This window comes from Bidens hawaiensis, unplaced genomic scaffold (assembly GCF_021521415.1).
Source record: "Bidens hawaiensis isolate Kalapana, Puna unplaced genomic scaffold, B.hawaiensis_p1.1 tig00023607_1, whole genome shotgun sequence".
NCBI classification, from domain to species: Eukaryota; Viridiplantae; Streptophyta; class Magnoliopsida; order Asterales; family Asteraceae; genus Bidens; species Bidens hawaiensis.
In genome coordinates, this window is record NW_027493696.1 from 309665 (window position 1) to 330882 (window position 21218).

The following is a 21218-nucleotide window of genomic DNA, read 5'->3' on the forward strand; positions in this document are numbered from 1 at the left end:
TCTAGCACTCTTAAGAAGGATAATTGATCCAGACACGTCCCCAAGAATAACATATCCTCAGTACTGATTATTCATGGCTTAACAATTGCCCCCAAAATGACGGTTGCAAGTGGATAACAACTGGCTTTTTGAATTTCAAGCATCCTGCAAAAACAGATGAAAGAACACATATAGGGTTTAAAACGAAAATGACTAGGGATTAAAGATAAACCCTATTTCCTTCTTATACTCTTCATTCCTGAAATTACTCATCTACTCTCCACCATAGATCAGGTAATCCTTTCTCCTTTTCACTATTATTTTGCTTTCCTATTTATCTGATGTCTAGTGATAGCCGTCTTTCAAATTCAGCCAGCCACATGGACGAGGAGTTGAAGAGTCAAACTTGTTACAAAACCCCTTCTCGGAGATCTGTAAATTCATCGACCCCGAAATAGAACAGCTTGTACCCTTGTTTCCTTCCGGCACCATATTCAGGCCATATGACTCTTCTACACCAAGCGACATATAATCTAAAATCTGGGTTTGCTTTCCAGCCTGCCTTTCTTGCTTGGTTATTCATATCCATTCCCCGATTTTACCCAACGATGTTTCACCCTTACCGGTATTAGCTACATCCAGGCGATGCCAATGATTTGGCGAACTTTGTTGACCCTCGAAGAAATTATTGCTGACCATGACCTAGACTTCGGACTTTCTGAACTTTCATACCTGTATTCTCTGTACACTCATGGTTCCAGCTTATTCTTGTTTAAATCCCTCATCAACCAACCCCACTTGACAAAGTTACCCAAAATGGCTCTTATTGGAAAAGCCAATTTTTCTTCGTTAGACGGGATTCAATTCCAAATTGGAATATACTTCCAACTAGGTGGATTATGCGGGGTAGGCTTTATAATTTCGTAAGTTTTTTGATAAAGGTTGAAATTATAATGCTGATTTGCTTCACTTTTATGCAGTTGAAAACTTCGCACGGTTGGCTGATCTTCAAGGAACCAAAAAGAGAGCAGCTGCTTTTCTTGCACTGATCCCCACAAGTCGTACCTTTAAAATTAGGATCCCTGATTCTGATTCATACAGATGATCAGACAGATCTCTCCATTCGCAGTAACATGTCAAGTAAGTAATATTATAGAGATAAGTATATTGATTTTGTAATAAAAAATGAAAACTTATATGTTTTGTTTTTTTCAAGACATGCCCAAGTCTAGTATTAAGCCTGCAACCCAGTTCCTGTTTGATGATATCAATCATTTGATTTCTCTAAGAGCAGTCAAGAAGGAACCTTCCAAGTCTACTCCGGCTCCTAGTCCTCATACAGTTACTACCAGGGCTAAGGCTTAATCTGTGAAGAAGAGGAAGATACCCGAGCCCCAAGCTGAGGTTCACGAAGTTGAGAAGCAACTCCATGAAGAAGTTTCCCAGGCGCTTACTCAGGTAAGGATCCTTTATTCTACTTACTATCCTTGCTAACAATTGTTGTTGGTCCCGGGCTTGTGGTTTGTAGGGTGTTCAAGGTCTCTGTTCCTACTATGGATCAATCATTAAGGACCTCGAGGACACTTTGTCAGGGATGAGGACTCTTACTGCTGCCGCCAAGGATAAGTTCGATTGCCAAGCTTACAAAGGAGAAGAAACAAGCAGACTCCCAACTTATTTCCATGGAAATGAAGATTGGATGGGATCAATGCGGCTACTGATGAAGCAAAGATGTCTGTGGCCAAGTTGATCCTGCAAGCAAGGATCCAGTTTGTGGCTGATGCTAACGATCCCTCTTTTGACAAAGCCAACTAGGATGTGGAGGAATGGAAGAAATCCATGGCAAGGCTGGGCTTGGTAGAGAAAGAGGAGGCTATAGCTGAAGAGAATAAGGTTGCGAATGAAGGTGAAGCTGGGACTAGCGGTACCAAGGATGCGGGTGAGATGGATGAAGGAAAGGATGCAACAGTTGAAGAGAAAGCTGCTAAGGCGGGCAATGAAGGATAAAATAGACAAGACCCGAGCCTGTTTTTTTTAATTTGCTGATGTTTTTATGGATATTCTTGTTGTGTACTTAAGAAAATAGTAATTAGGGTAAAGGATCTATGATCCTTATGACAATTTTTAGGGGTAGCAAAGGTGGAGGGATCCTCTGTTTGTGGGGATGAAGCCTTTGATGCCACTATCTTTATTTTCCTGCACTTTGATGAACAATTAGCAACACATGCTTAACCCGGGTGGATGGTCCATTTTTTGAATGGTGAAATCCGGGTAAAGGATTATGGTGAGTCCGGGTGACTTAATAATAACAACTTAAGCTTTTAACTATTTAAGTGTTGTTTATTATTCTAAAATCATACATGTTATAGTTTAAGTCCATGAATAGTTTTAAGAAATACTCTTAAAAAAAAGCTTTAAGGATAGAATATATTTGTAAAAACAAATTAAGGATCTAGAGACCTTACATAAAAGAATCTATAAAGATTTAAGCCAAGAAAATGTAAATTGATAAATAGAAATCATACCATAAGATCTAATTAGACGTAAGTTACCGTAACGTCTTGTTCTTGAGTTTTTTAACCAAGGAAAGAAAAGGAAAGCAGAGGAAAGGATAAGAAAGGGAATGGGAGGGAAGAAAATTTTTTAGTTAGGTGGTTCTTGAGTTTGAAGGAAATTAGAGGAAAGGAAATGATAACTGAAATAACCCTTGATATTCAAAACTTGTTTTAAATATTTAGAAAACAAAAGTAATAAATATTTTGTGTTATTTTAAAGTAACGATACATGTAAACATGTGTGACTAGATTTATCATTTTGAACGAACCACCAATATGCAAAAACGGATGTTTGAATGTGAAACATCTTATTAACAGGATTCAATAAGGGAAAGACAAAATATAAATAAATATACCAATAACAAATGTATATTGAAAGGCTTCAAACAAATAATTATAGTCTGACTAAATCTCAATAATTGAGGTGGATGAGATTTGTTTGAAACATCTACGCAAAAATGATGGTTTGAAAATATGACGTATAAATTTGTCAAACAAAGATACTGTGCAAACTGTTATAGGCAAACTCAGTATATATTAATAATAAATCAAAATTTGAACTTCTACCTGAAACTTCATATCTTCACTATAAATAAATAAGATGGGTGTTCATCATCCTCACTTTCCATCCCTAACTTGTATCGAAATTGCTTTCGGCCCCTAATAAGATCGTCACTAGTATTCGCGAAACACCAAACCGAAATCACCATCACCTTTCTCCACCCCTAACCATTTCTCCCGCACCCTCAGTTGCAACCCCGTACATTACATCCGCCATTTCCAAAACAATTCCGGGAAGTTGCAGGTCTATCCGGCGATCTCTACCACCATCGGAACACCCAACATACCCACCGTACTTGTTAAACACCAACACGTCGGCCACCACCGCAAAAACCACTCAACGTAACCACCCGTCATCGTCTCTACACTCTCGAATCCTCATCCAAACCTTCAACCCGCGAGCTAAGTCGCCGCTACTTGCTTACATTTTCCGTTTACCACCACCAACGATCGGAGAACCATCGGTTGTTTGAAAGCATCACCGCCGTCACCGTTCGCGTCTTTTCGGGAAGTATCTTTTCCACCGTATCGCAAGTCCAACCAAGGTAACCCGAACGTGAACCTATATAAATCATCTAGATAAGTTTAAACATGATTCATGACATAAAACAAAAAGGTTTACAATATGGCCATGTAGCTTATGTTATGATGAGTTAGCATGTTAAAGATGATAAAACAAAAATAGTGAATAAAGGAATTAAATCAGAATAGTAAACATGGAAACTCATAAGCTCCACTGGATAAGATGTTTCAGTTTTAAACTGTAGGTCCGGGGTTCGAAACCCCTTGCTGCATCTATTTTCTTTTTAAGATTCTCAGCTCACTTTAAGTATATAACTAACAGTTTCTAAATTTGTATTCAAAAATTGGTTGTTGGTCTGTTGGTTAAATTGTTGGATTGCAATAGTACAGATGCATGTTTGAAACCCGTAGGCAGCAATCATTTTTTTTAATTGCTTAACAGCTTCTTTAACTGATTTGTTTAACTGTTTCAAAAAAATAAATTGCTAGTCACGAGTTCAACCCCCACCCATGACAAACTAATTTTTTTAAAACCTTGTTTGATATTTATCCATGATCATATTTTCTTTTTACATTTGAATAATATTCGTTAAAATATATATATAAGAGACATTGACCTCGTTAAATAATACTTAAAATCTTAATAAAATGACTATATCTTTCTATATATACATAAGATAAAATTCGACTTTAACTTGTTAAACTGTACCCGAACTTATGAGCTACATGTATACAATGTAGGTTGATTTAAAAGAGCATCATTTATATTACATATCTCTGTAAGATAACTAATCAACAATCAAGGTACGGATCCTACCCCCCTCCTTATTGTTATATCATATTCGATTATTATAAACCCGTTGATATTATATACCTTTGGAACTCCTAACGTCTTTAACGCCTCGGTTCATTTGACCGTCCGTTCGATTCATGTTCAGATTATGATTTGTTATTTGACTTGTTAGCATGCGATATATTTATTATTGAATTGTACTCGTTATCGCATGTTCCGTTATTTATTAAGATATGAATTGTTATTGTATAACTCAGATTATTTGTACTCTGTTACCCTAAGCACTCGTTTCCCGTGGAGTGTCCCACGGGCATAACATTGTGGCATCGATGTTATGTGCTCCTTCCGTGACGGAGAGATCAGTTCACGGCGTCTCTTAAGTACAGGTGTGGTACATAGCTATTAGGAAGCGTATGGATATATCCTAGTTCAGTTTTTCAGATTCAGTTTCAGGAAATGGTTGTGGGTATGCCAGCTTACGCCATTTCGGGTGATTGACATAGAGGAGTGGCCCCCCTTGTATGTCGTCACATATTATCAGACTCAGTTATGCTTATGGGTACATCCGTATTATATGTTTCAGTTCAGTTATATAATTTTAATTAGTCATATGTTATCATATATTGTGATTCAGTTGATTATTACTTGCTTTTGAGCCTTACTATTCCGTACTGGGCATTCGGCTCATTCGGTAAATCTTTTTACACTTCAGGTTCACAAGATACTTTGGAAGGGATCAAGAGAGAAGCTTAAACTTAGGAAAAATATGAAGATGTGTGTTAAGCTTATGTCATTTGAATAATATGTATTTTGGACTTAGTATCTGAACCATCAGTAGTATGTACTTTTGAATCTAATGAAGTAATGGAATTATGTCTTTTGTCTCTGTATACCTCCGTATATTGTGACACGTCAGCCTATCCGGGTTGGGGTGTTACAATAACTATGTTAAAAAATAGTTATCCTTAGTAATCATCCCATTTTTGGTAGGATAACTTATTGGGAAAATACATTAATTTAATCCCTCCTAACTCCTCCTAGTCCTTTCCTTTCCATCCTAAAAAACACTCAATAACACCCATTTTTTTAGCTATCCTTAGTTTTCCTTTTCTTTCCCTCCTTTAAAAAAACTCAAGAACAGGGCGTAAGTGTTGATCCTTTTATGATCCTTGTAATTTAACTTATGATACCTGATGCAAATAACTTATGATATTAACTGGGATTAAACCTAACAAACTGGGGACAAGCCCAAATAAACAGGGGAAAAGCCCGTGAACTAGGGACAAGCCCAAAAACTGGGGACAAGCCCAAACTAGGGACTGGCCCAAAGATACGGATGTCAACTGGGGACTCGCCCAAACCAAGATTTAGCCCAAACGTGAGTGACGTGAAAACGCCAAAACCTTAGGTATGGTACGTCTACCATAAATCGTAGGATCCTCCATATAGCCGAAAGCAACGAAATTGTCAGCCACTAAGCGTGTACTGGTCCCGCTGCCCCGAACTATACTTAGGACAACCTGCGCTACAGGCGAGAGTGTAGAAACTCTAATTCGTAAGAAAGGTGAAAACCTTTAAACCTTGGAAGATATGACCATCGGGGGTCACATCTTAATCATGGGTGATGTGCTGTGTGCGGTGCGGTATAAAATGTAGATTGGATATTTAGGCTTTCGCACAAGATCGTGTTTTAAATTTATAAAAGTGATTTCTACTAAGACTAAATACACACAAAATAGGAAAATGTACCTATCGTATATGTAGAATAGTATTGGTAAGAACCAAGCATCGATCCGTGGACACAAATGTTTCTAATAAGAATTTTCGTTATACTTTAATCAGAGAGGATAATCATTTTGGGGTAAATTTTAAACTTTTTATAGAAAAGAAATACTTATGTATAATATATAGGTGACAAGAAGAGAATTTCTAAGTAAGTAATGAAATAATGATAAGGTTACTATCTAAGATCAAGAATCCACTCCATTGTTCCTTGATGATTATTAAATAAACATGTGATAAACTTGTCCTAAGAATATATGATAGAGTAGTCCCTAATTTCTAAGTGAACATTTTTTTATGACATAAAAGAAAGTAGCATGCGCATTTTAAATTCTATCCTTTCCTAATGTCATGCTACCACTAGAATGTCAATTTAAGTAGACAAGCAGTTTGGTTTAATAGAACGATTAGGATTGACTTCGATTTCTCAAATACCAATCTAACAACTTCGAGTGGTTGTAGTTAACTCACACAACCTCCCCTTTGTTGATTTAATTAGGTTATAGTTACACATTCCATTAACATATGATTTCTTTAACTAGCATGATACCCTAAGCAATCGTGTTAACAATGTTATTTTAGAATTATCAAAACTAGAGAAATAGATCATAACATATATCTCATCATTTCTAAGTAAAACATAGGGATCCATGTTTTATCTTTGAATAAATTATCAAAGTATTCTTTTTACCATTTCTAGTTTCCAAGAACATGAGTTAACATGAATGATTATTAATCATCAACTTTGATGTATTGAGTTAAAGTGATAAAACATTTCTTAATCAAAGGATAATTGAAAAATAACCATGTACTATACCAAACTAAACCACAGGTTTCACATAATCATCAAGTAAAACAAAGCTTCTTCATAGATTTTAGATGGTAAATGGAGTTTAGCTCATAATGAGCATTGTTATAAACATTAAAAGAGATGATGATAACAAACACATGATTAAACTTAGAACAATCTAACCAAATGTGGATGAATCTTCCTTCTTAATGATGATGATGGTAATGATGGATGATAGTGGTAACCTCCAAGCCTTCAAACTCCTCACAAGATCTTCAATATGAGTGTAATGTGGGTGTTTTTATAAAAGAACCTTATTTAGAGATTTTCTTCAAGCACACCAAGTGAGTGCAACTTAAGCCTCCATTTATAGGCTGTCTGGAGAGAGGGGCACGGCCCCGTGCTTTATGTGGCATGACCTCGTGTCCAGGTGTCCAGTTGCATGATGTAAGATAGTACATGATGACTCAACCACGGCCCCGTGCTTCTTGAGGCACGGCCCCGTGCTTTAATGTGACATGTGCTAATTCTTTTTGTCTTATCTGAAAGGTGACCACGGCCCCGTGGTTGAGGAGGCACGACCCCATGCTTTTGTCTTAAGTGCTTGTCTTTTCTTGTAGATTTTTGTCTTTTCTTTTATTCAGAAGCATGGGGGCGTGTTTCTTGTTTTTCATGTGTATTCTTTCGTTTTTCTTTGTCTTTTCGCTTGTATCTTCGTTTGAGACTTGGGTTTATCTGAAATTGCATTTTGTTATGATAAGTAGCCTTCTGAGCTATGTTATTTGATAGAATGTGCAGTTTTTAGAGATTATTTGATGTTATTTATATACATTAGTGGGCTAGACCAAGGAAATAGCAATGTACCTTGAGTGTGAGGGAGAGGTGGCCAACCTCTTAGTCATTGAACCTCTTATTGAAATCTGCATTGTTACTAAAAACTTGGAAAAGATAACGGTTAAGAATATATTATCCTATAGTTAATAATAAGGATCTGAAATGAATAAGTGATTGGATAAATATTACCCATTTTAAGATCCTTGATCCTTAAATGATACTTGATCCTAATTAGAAAAAGTACTTCTTGAGATAGAGAGATAGGCGGGTTGGGTAAAGGGTCATTTGTTGAAATGGGTTGGGCTTTGTTGATTTGTTAACCGTTATTTTCCATTGTTAACAAAATTAACAAATGGTTTATTTGTAGTTATAAAACAATTTTAACCATCGGCTCTTGATTCTTCGTTACATAGTGTGCTACCTTTTCTTAATTTTGGTTAAAATAACTGTAAGTTCCTATTTTGGTTGCATAATGTGTTAGTTGTTCTTGATTTGATTGCATAAAGTGTTATATTTTCTCTATTTTGGTTACAAAAACATTGTTAACAATCAGTTCTTAATTTGGTTGCATAAAGTGTTACATTTTCTTGATTTGGTTGCATCAAGTGTTATTTTTTCTTGATTTTCGTTACAATAACCATCTTAACAATCAGTTATTATGGTTTGGTTACAAAAACAATGTTACTAATAAGTTCTTGATTTAGATCGCATAATGTGCTACTTTTGCAGTCTGATCAGAAGACAATGAGCCTTAAGGCAGAACTCAGAGCTATTCTTCCAGAATTTGAAGAAATGAGAAAGAGGAAATCCGAGAGGAAGAATCAATTCCTTGAAGTTATAGAACATATACAAAGGATACAAATGGAAATTTACGTAACTTCTTTCAAAACAGTATTGGATGAAACTGATAATCATTAAGAAAACTTGAAGAACTTCATGTGCAGCTACATGCACTTGAGAAAGAGAAGGTAAGTCTACCCTTTTCACCATCTACATTATTAAATCTTCAATAAACAGGTTTGTTTTAAAACTGATTACTTGTTGCTTTTGTCCAAAATATACAGAGTGATCGAATCAAGAAAGTTCTAGACCACATGAAAACCTTAAACTCACTATGTCTGGTGCTTGGAATTGACTTTAATTAGACAGTTCATGAAATTAATCCTCGTTTAGCATGAGGTCAAAAGAGAGAATGCAAAGAGTAAGTTCATTGTTATATTTCAAATCTAATGGGTCAAAAGAACCGGACGTTATTTAAATAGTTACAACCTCTTAAAATTGCTTTTCTTTATCAGAAAACTGAGCAGGTCAAATGGATCGTAAGACCCTCCGCTATGGGGCGCGGAAAGGAGGGATGGCGGGGGCCCTTTGGCGCGGAACACCGCCAAGGGGCGCGGAAGGTGATGGGGCGCTGTTCCTCCGATCAACCCAACGTCGGGCGTGCTTGTGAATTCAGGTGGGCCCCTTCCTCTTTAACGGCTCTCTTTCTCTCTCAAACACACATACATACATACATACATATGTATATATATATATAATATTTATATATTGGATGGGGCTTGGATGGGCGCCCTTACCATAGCGGGGCATTATTGAATGGGGCTTCGATGCCCTCGGTGCTTATGTGGCGCTGACGTGGCATAGTGGAGGGGCTTCGAAGCCCCTCACCATAAAGGATGGCCTAAGTGACATGTAGTGTATTCAAATACTTACAGTTATAACTTCGAGAATTGCTTTATTCAAAAAGCTAGATTAGAATTTTCATATAGTAGTTCTATTTATCAGAAAACTGAGCAGGTCAAATGGATCGTAAGGTTATGCGTAGTGGATGGTCTACAAATGGGGGCGAATTGCAACATGTGGCGCCCAGTCAGCAAGGGGTGGAAATTTGTTTTTGGAATGTAATGGTGTTGGGGCTACAAATTGAACCCACAGTGTCTTTTTTTTATTATTTTCTTTTTATAATTGAACTAAACAAATAAAAACCAATTTATTTAAATAATTACATAAAAATGTATTAAAATTAAAAAATAAATACAAAAAAATACATAAAACTAAAAACACACACCAATAATAAAAATAAATTGTAATAAAAAAACACACCACAACAAAATACATATAAAAATACAAATAAAAAAACTAATCTATTCGTCTTCATCTCCGTCCTCCTCCTCGTCTTCGTTGATTAATTGATCCCATATCTCGGCAGAATTCGTGGAATCCGGGGAACCCATTGAGTTTGAAGAAGTATGAAATGATGAAAATGATTGGTATTTTTATGTTTGAGTTTGTGTATGATATGGTGAAAATGGTTTAATTAGTTTGATATTTATATTAAGCTTTTACTTTAATTTATTTTTTTTAATTTAGCAGTCCAACGGTAATATTAATATAATATTATTATTTGCTTCTTCAAGCCGGCGACAAAAGAACCCGGCCCCCGCCACTTTTCGCCCACATATCATCGGGGGGGGGGGGGGGTGTTCGCGCCCCTTCTCGCCCAAACTCGCGCCCCACTACACTTAGTCTAAGTGACCTGTAGTGTATTCAAATACTTACAGTTATAACTTCTAGAATTGTTGTATTCAGAAAGCTAGATTAGTATTTTCATATGGTAGTTTATGCATATTTAATACATTAAATATTTACAAGATTCAACCCGGGCCCGTTTTGATCCATCAGAAAAATGGCATATTCTGATCCGAACCCATTTCAACCCATCGCTAAACCCGCTAACCTTATTAATTTGCCAAACTTCTTCTGTTAGCTCCAAAATATTGCAAGATCCCTATTAGAGCTTTGGAATTTGATGGATACGCCCATTGAAGAGCAACAAGAATTTCAGACTGTTACCTGCAACATAGCTGCTTCAGAGGAAGAGATAGCAGAACCCAACTTGCTTTCAGTTGAGTTTATTAATTATGTAAGTAATGGTATTTAGAATTATTTATTCAAAGCGTAATTGAGTTTTTCAAATGGTAGAAACTATTAAAGTTTTTTTCTTTTAAAGGTTGAGACTGAGGTTTCGCAGCTTGAAGAGTTGAAATCAAGCAAAATGAAGCAACTTGTTTTTAAGAAAAAATTAGAGTTGGAGAATATTTGTAGAAAGACTCACTTACTTCCTGAAGCTAATAGTTCAATGGAGATTGCAATGGAAGCAATTGAAACTGGTATGCATAATTAAATGTAAAATATTTTCACTTGATATATGTTACATGCATGCATGAATGGGACATTGGGTAAAGGGGCAGAATTGGTAATTTCTTCATTAACTTTTTTTATGAGTTATGGGCCATTCAAAAGTTTATGGGCCAAAGTTGCCAATTGGGTTGAAATTGGTGATTTTTTTATGAGTTATGGGCCTTTAATATAATATACTCAAAATACGTGTGTGTTGGGTGTCGTGTTAGAATTGGTGATTTTTGTACGGGTCAAAATGGGTTGAAATTGTCAACTGTCATCAGTATTATACTTAACATACAACGTGCGTGTTAATAACAAGTTATAATGGGTAATATATGCATGGGTAAAAACAGGCATAACACTTTCTAGCTAGTTTCTACCCAAAGTTTCAGTTTTTTAGATCAATAATTTGCGTGTCAAATATGAGATTATGAAATTTATATTATTTAAGTGATACTTCTTTTAAAAGAATATAGTTTAGAAGGTTTTATGCATTAAAATACACTTTGGAAAACTTTTCACATCTCAAACCGTTTTGACTTTTTTAATGTACTCATTTAGTGGTAATAGGGTCACATTGCCACCTCTCATTATCATACTTAAAATGCAATGTGTGTGTTGGGTAACAAGTTATAATGGGTTAGTTTTTTTACGAATCAAAACGGATTGGGTTGTCCCATAACAAATACACTTGTGAAAATTATATTATGTCAGTGATAATCTATTTTAATATACCCATTTGACCGGTTTTCTTTTAAGGGGGTGTTTGGGATTCCTTATTTTACTTCATTATAACTTTTCATTATATTAATAACTTACAAAGTGTAACTTATGGAACTTTTCATCTCACAACCTAAACAATCCCAAACACCTTATTACTTTTCAAAAAGTTTATAAGTTATAAGTTAGTAAAAATAAGCAATCCCAAACACCCCCTAAGCTAAACTTTATTAATATACCCATTTCACCCATAACCTGAATCGGCCCATTTACTATCTTCACAGGAAAAAGGGGGTCCAGGATGTCATATGGTGGGCAAGTAACAGAAGATTATCACTCGGGGGAGCTATGCATGCAACTAAAACTGATCTTCACTCCGTTAGAGCCACGCCTAATACCCGACATGGCAAAAAGAACGAACGACAGTTAAATAATAACCGGGATGATGGATCTTCGAGCCTTTCTGTTGGTAAAAATAATTCTATTATTTTTCTTACCATATTTATATCATACATAGATAAAAGAAAAAGGTGGTTAATATTTCATAATTTGACGAATTTTGTAGTATAAATCTATTCAGTATACAGTTAAATTTTATAAACATAGTAAAATAAGTTTAATAAGTGTTTTAATGATATTAATAATGACGTAAGTTTAACAACGAAAGCCAAAAATAATTATCCACAAGTCAAGGTATCCGGGTATCTAACTTAGTTTTAAAAATTCTCCCTTAAAAGAATTATAAAAAGAAATTGAGAAGGGTAAAAATGACTTTTTTTTAGAAGGATCTCCTATTTTGAGAAAAATATTCTTTTTAATGGGTAATATAAAATTCTAAAGTTTTGAAAAAATAAAGGTAAAATGATCATTTCTTGAATTGTTTTATTTTAGATGGGTAAATTTGATATTTGTTTTATAAATTCTCCCTTAAAACAGGTATAAAGAAAATTATTGTTAATGAGTAAATTTGGTATTTCTTATTTCAGGGAGAAGAGGTTTGGACATAGCTGGACTTCCAGCAAACAGAAAACACTCCAGCAGCGAAACCGAACCGCCACAACGACAGCCGATCTTCCGAACACCCTTTTCACCATTATCTTCAACCGAATCATCAAAAACCAACATAACTTTACTTGAAGATCTCAACCGAAAACACAGAATGTTGCAGAAAGCATTTCAAAACAACACCACACCACACCACTTACAAATCCTTCCAAAGCCATAACAGCTGCAACAGATGACGAAAACAGAACTCCTGAGACACGCATGATCCAACCGTGCCTTGTACACCATCAACTGTTTCTGTCCCAATGCAGACTGTGATGGCGCCTGCACCAACGCCTATAACGGGTGTGAATCAGATTAAGGAGATGGTGATCCCTGAAGAGGTTGTTGAATACTCTTTTGAAGAAAGGAAAGCTGGTTTTGTGGCTCCGAGAACACTACTGAAGACGGTTGTTGCGGCTTAACGATGTTTTGTGAAGTTACTTAAGTAAGTAATTAGGATACTTTGATTTGTTATGGTTTAATGGTTGTTACTGCTGACAGACATGTTTGGTGTTTGAAGTCAATTGTAATTGGCTTTAATGACTTATGTTGATGTTTAATGACCTATGTGAGAAAGATTTACCACTTTTATTCCTAGGTTGAGTGGGTCTCTGTTAGGGTCTGGTATGTTATATATTGAATTTAAAGAAGATGTAGGGATAAAAGGAAGAAAGGTTATTTTATTATAAACGTAAAGAAAGATTACAAGATATTCCTAGGTCTAGCCCTCTTTTACCGCATACACGGGAGCCATGACAATGTCATCTTAAATCTAAAACATATATTGGCTATTGATACCTATTAATAGAAATATAATTACACTTAACCCCCTCCCAAAATAGACAAATGACAATTAGTACTAAAACTAGAACATGATTCCTATCATTACTCCTCCCTTCAAAACAGTCTTGCCCTCAAGACTGGTAACGACAATTGGCTCGACAACCAAGCGGAGGCTTCCCCGAGAGCGTTTTCAGGTGGTCGACCCTGCCCATGCACCATCCACAAATGATATGATCCAATACTTAACACAATAACAAGACTGGCATTCTTGTACCACCACTGAATACTCGGTAGTTCTCTAGTAGAGAAAAGTCCAATAAAGGTAAACATGCCAAAAGACAGAACCCGGTCAGCACGAGGGAACGAAAGTGTGCCTCATTTCCAACCAAGGCGTCTATCGCCAATTTGAACGCAGGCCCAAGGAAATGAGTGACAAATTGAACGTCCCCATAAAACGGGCCCAGATTTGGGGAGTATCGGCCCACAACAATTTTCAGCTCCAGATCGTGGCCCACCCCCGTACCAAAGCCCACCAAAGATTATCCAATATGGCCCATTTATCAACTAACAGCCCCAATTTGGCTTGAACGGCTGGTTGTTTGTCAGATTTGCCAGCGCCACTTGTATTGGATTCAGAATTGGGGATTATTGTCGTCATTCGAGCGGGTAGGGATGGCAAAATAGGAAGAGAACATGAGGAACGATCCAACACAAAGCCAATTTTCCAGATCTAGTGACGGATCTGGTAGTACTGACTGGGATTTGGATGTTAATGTCGAGACCTCATGTTCCGATTTAGCTGAATCCAAAATCGGTGGTGTAGGAGTAAGAGATTTTGAATCAGATCCAGAGAAAACCCCACCGGAAAATCCAGATCCCAACGAACCATCGACGTTCTGTTTTTCTCTCTCATCAGATCTGGACACGAGTGCCTCCAATTGAGTTATTAGAGATGGAGGTGAAGAAGTAGGACCTGAAGAGCGATTCGGAAGTGGCGACGGAAAACGGGAACACGAAGATTCAACCACATAAGTGACGGAACTGGAATTCTGTCGTCTAATCCAAGCAATCACCTCCTTCCGAAATTCTCTGGATTTAGATCTATGATCTTCCAATATCGTCAAGGTGTTTTTAATTTCAGCGACAGCACATTGAAGCTGTGTGATCTGCTTTTCATGAGCGTTTAAACGAGTAATTGTAAGAGTTTCCATGTAAGATAAAAGGAATCGACAGGTCAGACCAATGTTAGGGTTTGATATGTTATATATTGAATTTATAAAAAAAAATGTAGGGATAAAAGGAATAAAGGTTATTTTATTAATGTTTGTTATTACTAAAAATGATGAAAATATTGTTTTTAAAATGGCATTTTACATGTTTATTTAACGAAATAGCACGTCATATTAACGTAACGAAATGACCACTTATTGTATGATTGAGATGTTAATTTAACGAAGTCAACACCCTAAGGTTTGGTACGTTGACCTGGGATGGGTTTTAAATAATTCTAACATTTTCAGCACTATCATTAAAGAAACCTTAAGTACATCGAACTAGTTTTTAGCCGGTGTGTTGCGTCGGGACAGTTGGGATATTTTTATATACATGTGTCGCCTCGTTTTTGCGGCGGTAAGTTGGTAAAACCTAGGCGTTGGTGAAACACAGACGTTGTCAGTCCCAGGCGTTGCAGCAGTAAGTCGGCGTAAATTGGGTTGGGTTCGATTATGTTCGTTACGTAAAAAAAAGAACAATAAAATATGGGTTGGTAAAACCCGAGCGTTGTAGTAGTGATTCGTCACGGATTTTGTCGATTTCAACGTTCGTTACAATATGGAAACTAAAATGAAAAAAAAAAAAAAACATAAAAAATTGTGTGGACAACGGTGTGATGCCACTTGAACCAATAGAATTAGACACAATTATTTTGTTAATTATCTTGATTTCCCATTCTTTTATGTCATAGTGACTTGGTATGTAATATTGAAAGAGTTTGGTATAATCTTTCTTCATTGGATTCCCTCGTTAACTAGCTAAATTTTTATGTGATTAAATTTGTGTCTTTTTTTTTTCGAATTTGGAATTGACCCCACTAATCCAATTGCTCTTTCTCAAATCAAAACAAAAGATAGCATCTGCTTATTAAACATAACTTTCTTTTAACATGAATGTAAACTGAGAACCAAGATTCTAAACTACAAGAAGCAACAATCAAAACTCATAACCCGTTATCGAGCCAACTTATCTACATTCCCTATAACAATATAGGCCATGAGATGAAACTTAATCAGTGAAAGAAGCAAGACTTGAAGTTGAACTCAACTTTTCAGCCTTCCAACCTCTATTAACCTTTTCAATGAATTCTTCCACTCTTCTTCTGAGTTCATCCTCCTCGTGTTCATTGATCGATAAGTTGCAATCATCATCATCAACATAAGAAACTGGGTCAACGTCTATCAATATGCTAGTGGTAATCTTTTGTGGGGGTGCAGTTTGACTCCTTGGAGTGGCGGTTGCGAAACTTTTGGTTTTGTTGACGACAGCAGGCGGTGGTGGTGGAATGGGAGTAGGAGTGTGTTTATGATCAGAATGTGATGATGGTTCCAAACTAACAAGAATGAGAGTGACTATGATCACATTGCAAAAAAGAAATATGAGGTGCGGATTTGAAGCAGCAACAGCGATCAATTCAAACATGACAGTGGTGGTGGTGGTTTATTAGAGAGAGGTGGGTTGGTTGGTGTTAGTTATTTGGGAGAGATGGAAGGGTTTATAAGGACGGGAGAATAATAAGAAGAGTGTGTGTGTGTGTTGTGTAAGCTTTGGGATGAGTTGATTTGAGGTGTGGTGTGAAAGCTAACAGCAGTTGACTTCTCAATATAAAAACCAGTCTTCTTTTTTAATAACCATCAATAAACTATAACATTAAAGCAGAAGATTGCTTCTTAATGATTGATTTTTTTTGTATGATAAAAGAATCATAAATAATTGACGTACAAGTATGACGTGTAGAATTCTGAACTTTTTAATAAACTTGCTTTGTAAGTCTTTATATAACTTTGACTTGTTCCTACACAACTTTTTGACTCGTTTCTTTGTGTCACAGATGAAACATTCAAATCTCGGACAACAAAATAAACTATCAAATTCCTAACAATTTTATTCTTAAAAACACAACAAAAATCATACATAAGCTTACTATGTCATAAAACAACGCAAGCTATTATAGAATAATCTGCGTAATTACCACCCAAGTTGATAAACGTGTTCAAAATAAAATTTACTAATTCTCAAAAACATCTAAATTTGCGATATAAAATATAATTGGAATATATAATCAAGCTTTTATTTGTCATAGAAAGTTTGCCTTCAATTTTAAGTTTACCTTTTTACATGTAGGTAAACAGAAAAAAAAACAGCAAATTTTGTTGAACTTAAAAGACATTAAAGTTCATTATACGCTATTTTTCAAACTCTCGGATCATATGCTATATTCATCTTTACCATTGATTTCTTATCGAGTACACAAGAATAATTCAAATATCTCTGCGTTAACCTTGGAAAGCGATTGTGTCACACCCCAGCTTAGAGCCTAGGCGTGTGACCACAAGTTTGTACATGTTTTGTAAATACATCAGAGTTGCGGTTTATTTTAGCGGAAGACTTTGGTTGAAATAAAATATTAATTTATTTGAAAACTTCTCGGATAACAAATATCCGAGTATTTGATTTATAAATCATATTTAAATCTTGTTTATAATATTTTAATAATTTAAAACTGAGCCATCTTTACCTTACGAGCAACTAACTCCATGAATGATTATAATTTATTGCTACTTGTACTAACATGTTTCCTTGAAATATGTGGAAAAATACGTCAGTGATATGTTGGTGAACACGTATGACAAAACAAAGGATCCATCCACCTTCGGTACCCCTGAAAATTGTCTTGAGGATCATTGATCCTTAAACCTAATTACTAATTTTTATTACAGACCATAGCTATTGTTCATAAAAACATCAACATAAAAAAAATGGGCTCGGGCCTTGTCTTCGATATTCGTCATCGCCCATTTACGTGGTTGCTTCGTCCTCCGCGGTTGCTTCCTTTCCTTCACCAGCTTCCATTACATCCTTGACCCCACTAGTCCCAGCTTCATTATCCTCAGCCATCTCCGTATCCTCTTCGCCACCAAGAGCCGCCAGGGCAGACTTCCACTTCTTCACGTCCCAGGTCGCTTTATCGAAAGCAGGATCACTGGCCTCCATCGCCATCTTGATCCTTACCTGGAACACCGACCTGGCAGCCCACATTTTGGCCTCTTCTGTAGCCTGCTTCACTTCTTCCTGGCGCTGGGCTTCTGCTGCGAATAGTTGATCCTCCAACTGCTTCTTGTCCTTGGAAAGCTGGATTAAGGCTTTATCCTTAATAACCACATCATTCCCCATCCCGGACAGCTTCTCGCTCATCTGGTTCACAATCTTTTCGTAATGGTCCTTGAAAGCGTGTATAGTTGTAACCAACAACTGAGTGAGGATTAGAAGGATATTGGATCCTTAAATTCAAAATAGCAGGATACAGGATACTTACAGTGAGGAACACATCAAAATGGGTTTCGGGCTCAGAGGATCTCTTTCTCTTGGAAGCGGCTGACTAGGCTCTGGTGGTTGCAGTTTTTGGCTCAGAACTGGTTGTTGCCTTCAAAGCCTCCTTCTTGACATCTTGAGGAGTAACCATACTGTCAATATCCTCCAAGGAGAACTTGCTGTCAGACTTTTGAGATTTCTTAGCGCATGCAGAATAAGTTAACAGATAAGTATTCTACCTATTGTTATTTATTTCAAATTATTACACTAATCTTACTTGACATGTTGGAATCTGAAGAAATATCACAAAAAGCTTCGATGAAACGGGCTTGAAAAGTTCTGACCTCGGTATCCAGTGCAAGGAACCGTTTTGTTTTTTCATCTGTTCCAGGTAACTTGGCCAGAGAAGCAAAATTCTCAACTGCAAATCTTAAAAAAGAGATATAGAGTTAGATTGGTCATCACGGATTATATCTTGTTAAGGATCCAGGATCCTACCCTTTCTGATCCATTTCAAAGGTAAATCAGCCCCACCAGGTATGGAGTTGCGATTTACAAAGAAAAAATAATTCCTCCAAAAAGAATCGTTTAGGGTCACTTTTGAAATCGGATGGGGTTGTCGAGGCTTGGATTTCAGTATGAACCGGCTCGGATCGTGAGTGGTTAGGGTATACAGGTGAGACAATTCCCGGATACCAAAGTCGATCTCCTCTTCTTCGATAATCTTCTCAATGGTACCTAGAACTCTCCAGATCATAGGCATAGCTTGGATATAAGATATGCCCGTGGTTTCAAAGAAAATCTGTGTGAAGGGGGAAAAGGATAAGTGTAGCCAATGAGAAAGGGACAAGCTGGAAAACACACCCAGGTTCGGGAATAAACATCACATGGAACGCCGGAGTCATATGGTCGGAAGATGGTTTCTGGTGGAAACAGTGATCGGAATTCGTCTATCTCGGGGTCAGTGAACTTGCATATCTCCATAGAAGGATTGGCTATGAGGTTCTGGGATTGCATCTCCGTCAAACCGGAGTCACCGGAAAACTGGTCAGACGGCTTAGAGGGAAAAGAAGAAGAAGCGACAGACATGATTGTTAAAATAATTAAAAAATGAAGAGAGAAAAGAAAGATACCTGCTGAACGGCCGGATATGTGATTATAAATGAATTATCGGGATCACATATATAGGCGGTTATAATTGATTTTTAGGGTTTGATAATAATGACCCCTGGCATATGTCTAATCGTTTAATCTTTTTGCAGGGATTTCAAATTTCAAAATGCCAGCTGTAAGGTATAAACACCCGCCATTTTGGGGACAATTGTTAGGGCAAATCATTCTGACACTGAGGATATGTTATTCTTGCTAACAGATCTGGATCAATTATCCTTCTGAAGGGCTCTGGAGCTGTGGCAGGATCAAGGATCCACAGCAGTTGGTATAATTAACAATTGTTTTTTGTGTATAGGTTATTATTTGATGAAGGTAACGGCTCTAAGACTCAGTCCACTGTCTAATTCGCTACTTGGACTTCTCAAGCACGTGGTAAAATGCATGAAGGAAGAGAGTGGAGAAGATGGAGGATTAATAGGAACTAGTTGTTATTTTCTTTTATTACTTACATTGAGTTAAGATCAATGCTAGGTCATACACAAGAACTCTCGCATACTCTAGCTGATAGTTTTCTAAGAACACACACTTAGTATCGTTGTATTCATTGATCTATAATTCCACCCGTTGTAACCTTTTTTGATATTAATAAAGTGGTGATCGACGAGTTGTCATCACCCGGGGTTTTTTCCTTTGATCTAAACAAGATCAAGGGGTTTTTCCTTGTAACAAATCACGGTGTTCATTCCTATTTTGTTCATATATTCATTGCTATCAATTTAGCACTAAACCTCGCATAACAGATTTGGATACATTATCATTAGCTGATTTTTATCCGAAACAATATGTTCTTAAAAATACTTAACTAGTATTAATAATACAGTTTTTTCTTCGTAAAATAAGTTTTCTACTTTATAAGATTGGTTGAAGAATAGGTAGAAAGATACTGTCCAGACACAATTGGTGTGTAATACAAGACATATGGTTATACGGAACCGTATGATATGCGGAAAATAGTCGTATAGATCGTATGAGGGGCAAATCATACGATTCGTATAGTCGTATGATGTGACGGCTTTGGTGTGTAGACTTAATTGGTTATACGGAACCATATGATATGCGGAAAATAGTCATATAGGTCGTATGAGGGGAAAATCATACGATTCATATAGTCTTATGATGTGACGGCTCTGGTGTGTAGACTTAATTTGACATCATATAGTTGAAACATGTGTGTTTATATGTATATATGGATAATCATGTAGAAGTAACTTGTAATATCTTGTGAAAAAATCGTTCTTTGAGCGTTTCATGTGTTGTGTGTTGTAGAGGACAAGACGAGGATTTAATCAAAGCAAACCGAAGAAATATGTCACAATGGGTGTTGGCCAATTTGGGTTCGAGTGAAAGTCTGGTGCTAGCGGTTCTAAAAAGTATTTTTGATGGTTTTGCTGTACATAACATTTTGGGGAGCAGGTTAGGAAAATTTTTATAACGAAAAATACAATGCGAAACATTAGAGGATTGATTATTATCATTTGGTATCATTTTTTTAATTTATAAAGTTCAAACAACATTCGTATCAATCAACCTAAAGATGTCATTCTATATGAAGAATCTCCATTATGTGTATTGTGGCCTATGTGATTTGTTAACATTATTTCATTTGGTTTATGTGAAAGGTGTGCGGATTATGTATGTGTAATTTATTAAACACATCAGTATAATAACAAGTTAAGTAATCAATTAAACCTCAAAATTGGAAGTGACTTTATTTCCTCATTTACGTGACAACTTGTTTAACCTTGTTCATTTAAGTTTTAGAGTTAGTCACCAACAAATGATTCTCACATTTCAGCATCAACACCAATTTCATACCACCCGCTAATTCTTTATAGATTCAACACCTTTCTATACATTTACTAGTCATAGATGAACATGTACATCTTCTCTCTATTTCAGGTTCAGGTTTCGA

General features: G+C 36.4%; 1 pseudogene; it reads left to right on the forward strand.

Annotated features, from left to right (window-relative positions):
• The first annotated feature begins 1818 nt into the window (after positions 1 to 1818).
• Positions 1819 to 13318, forward strand: LOC143567677 (65-kDa microtubule-associated protein 3-like; annotated as a pseudogene).
• Positions 13319 to 21218: the final 7900 nt, after the last annotated feature.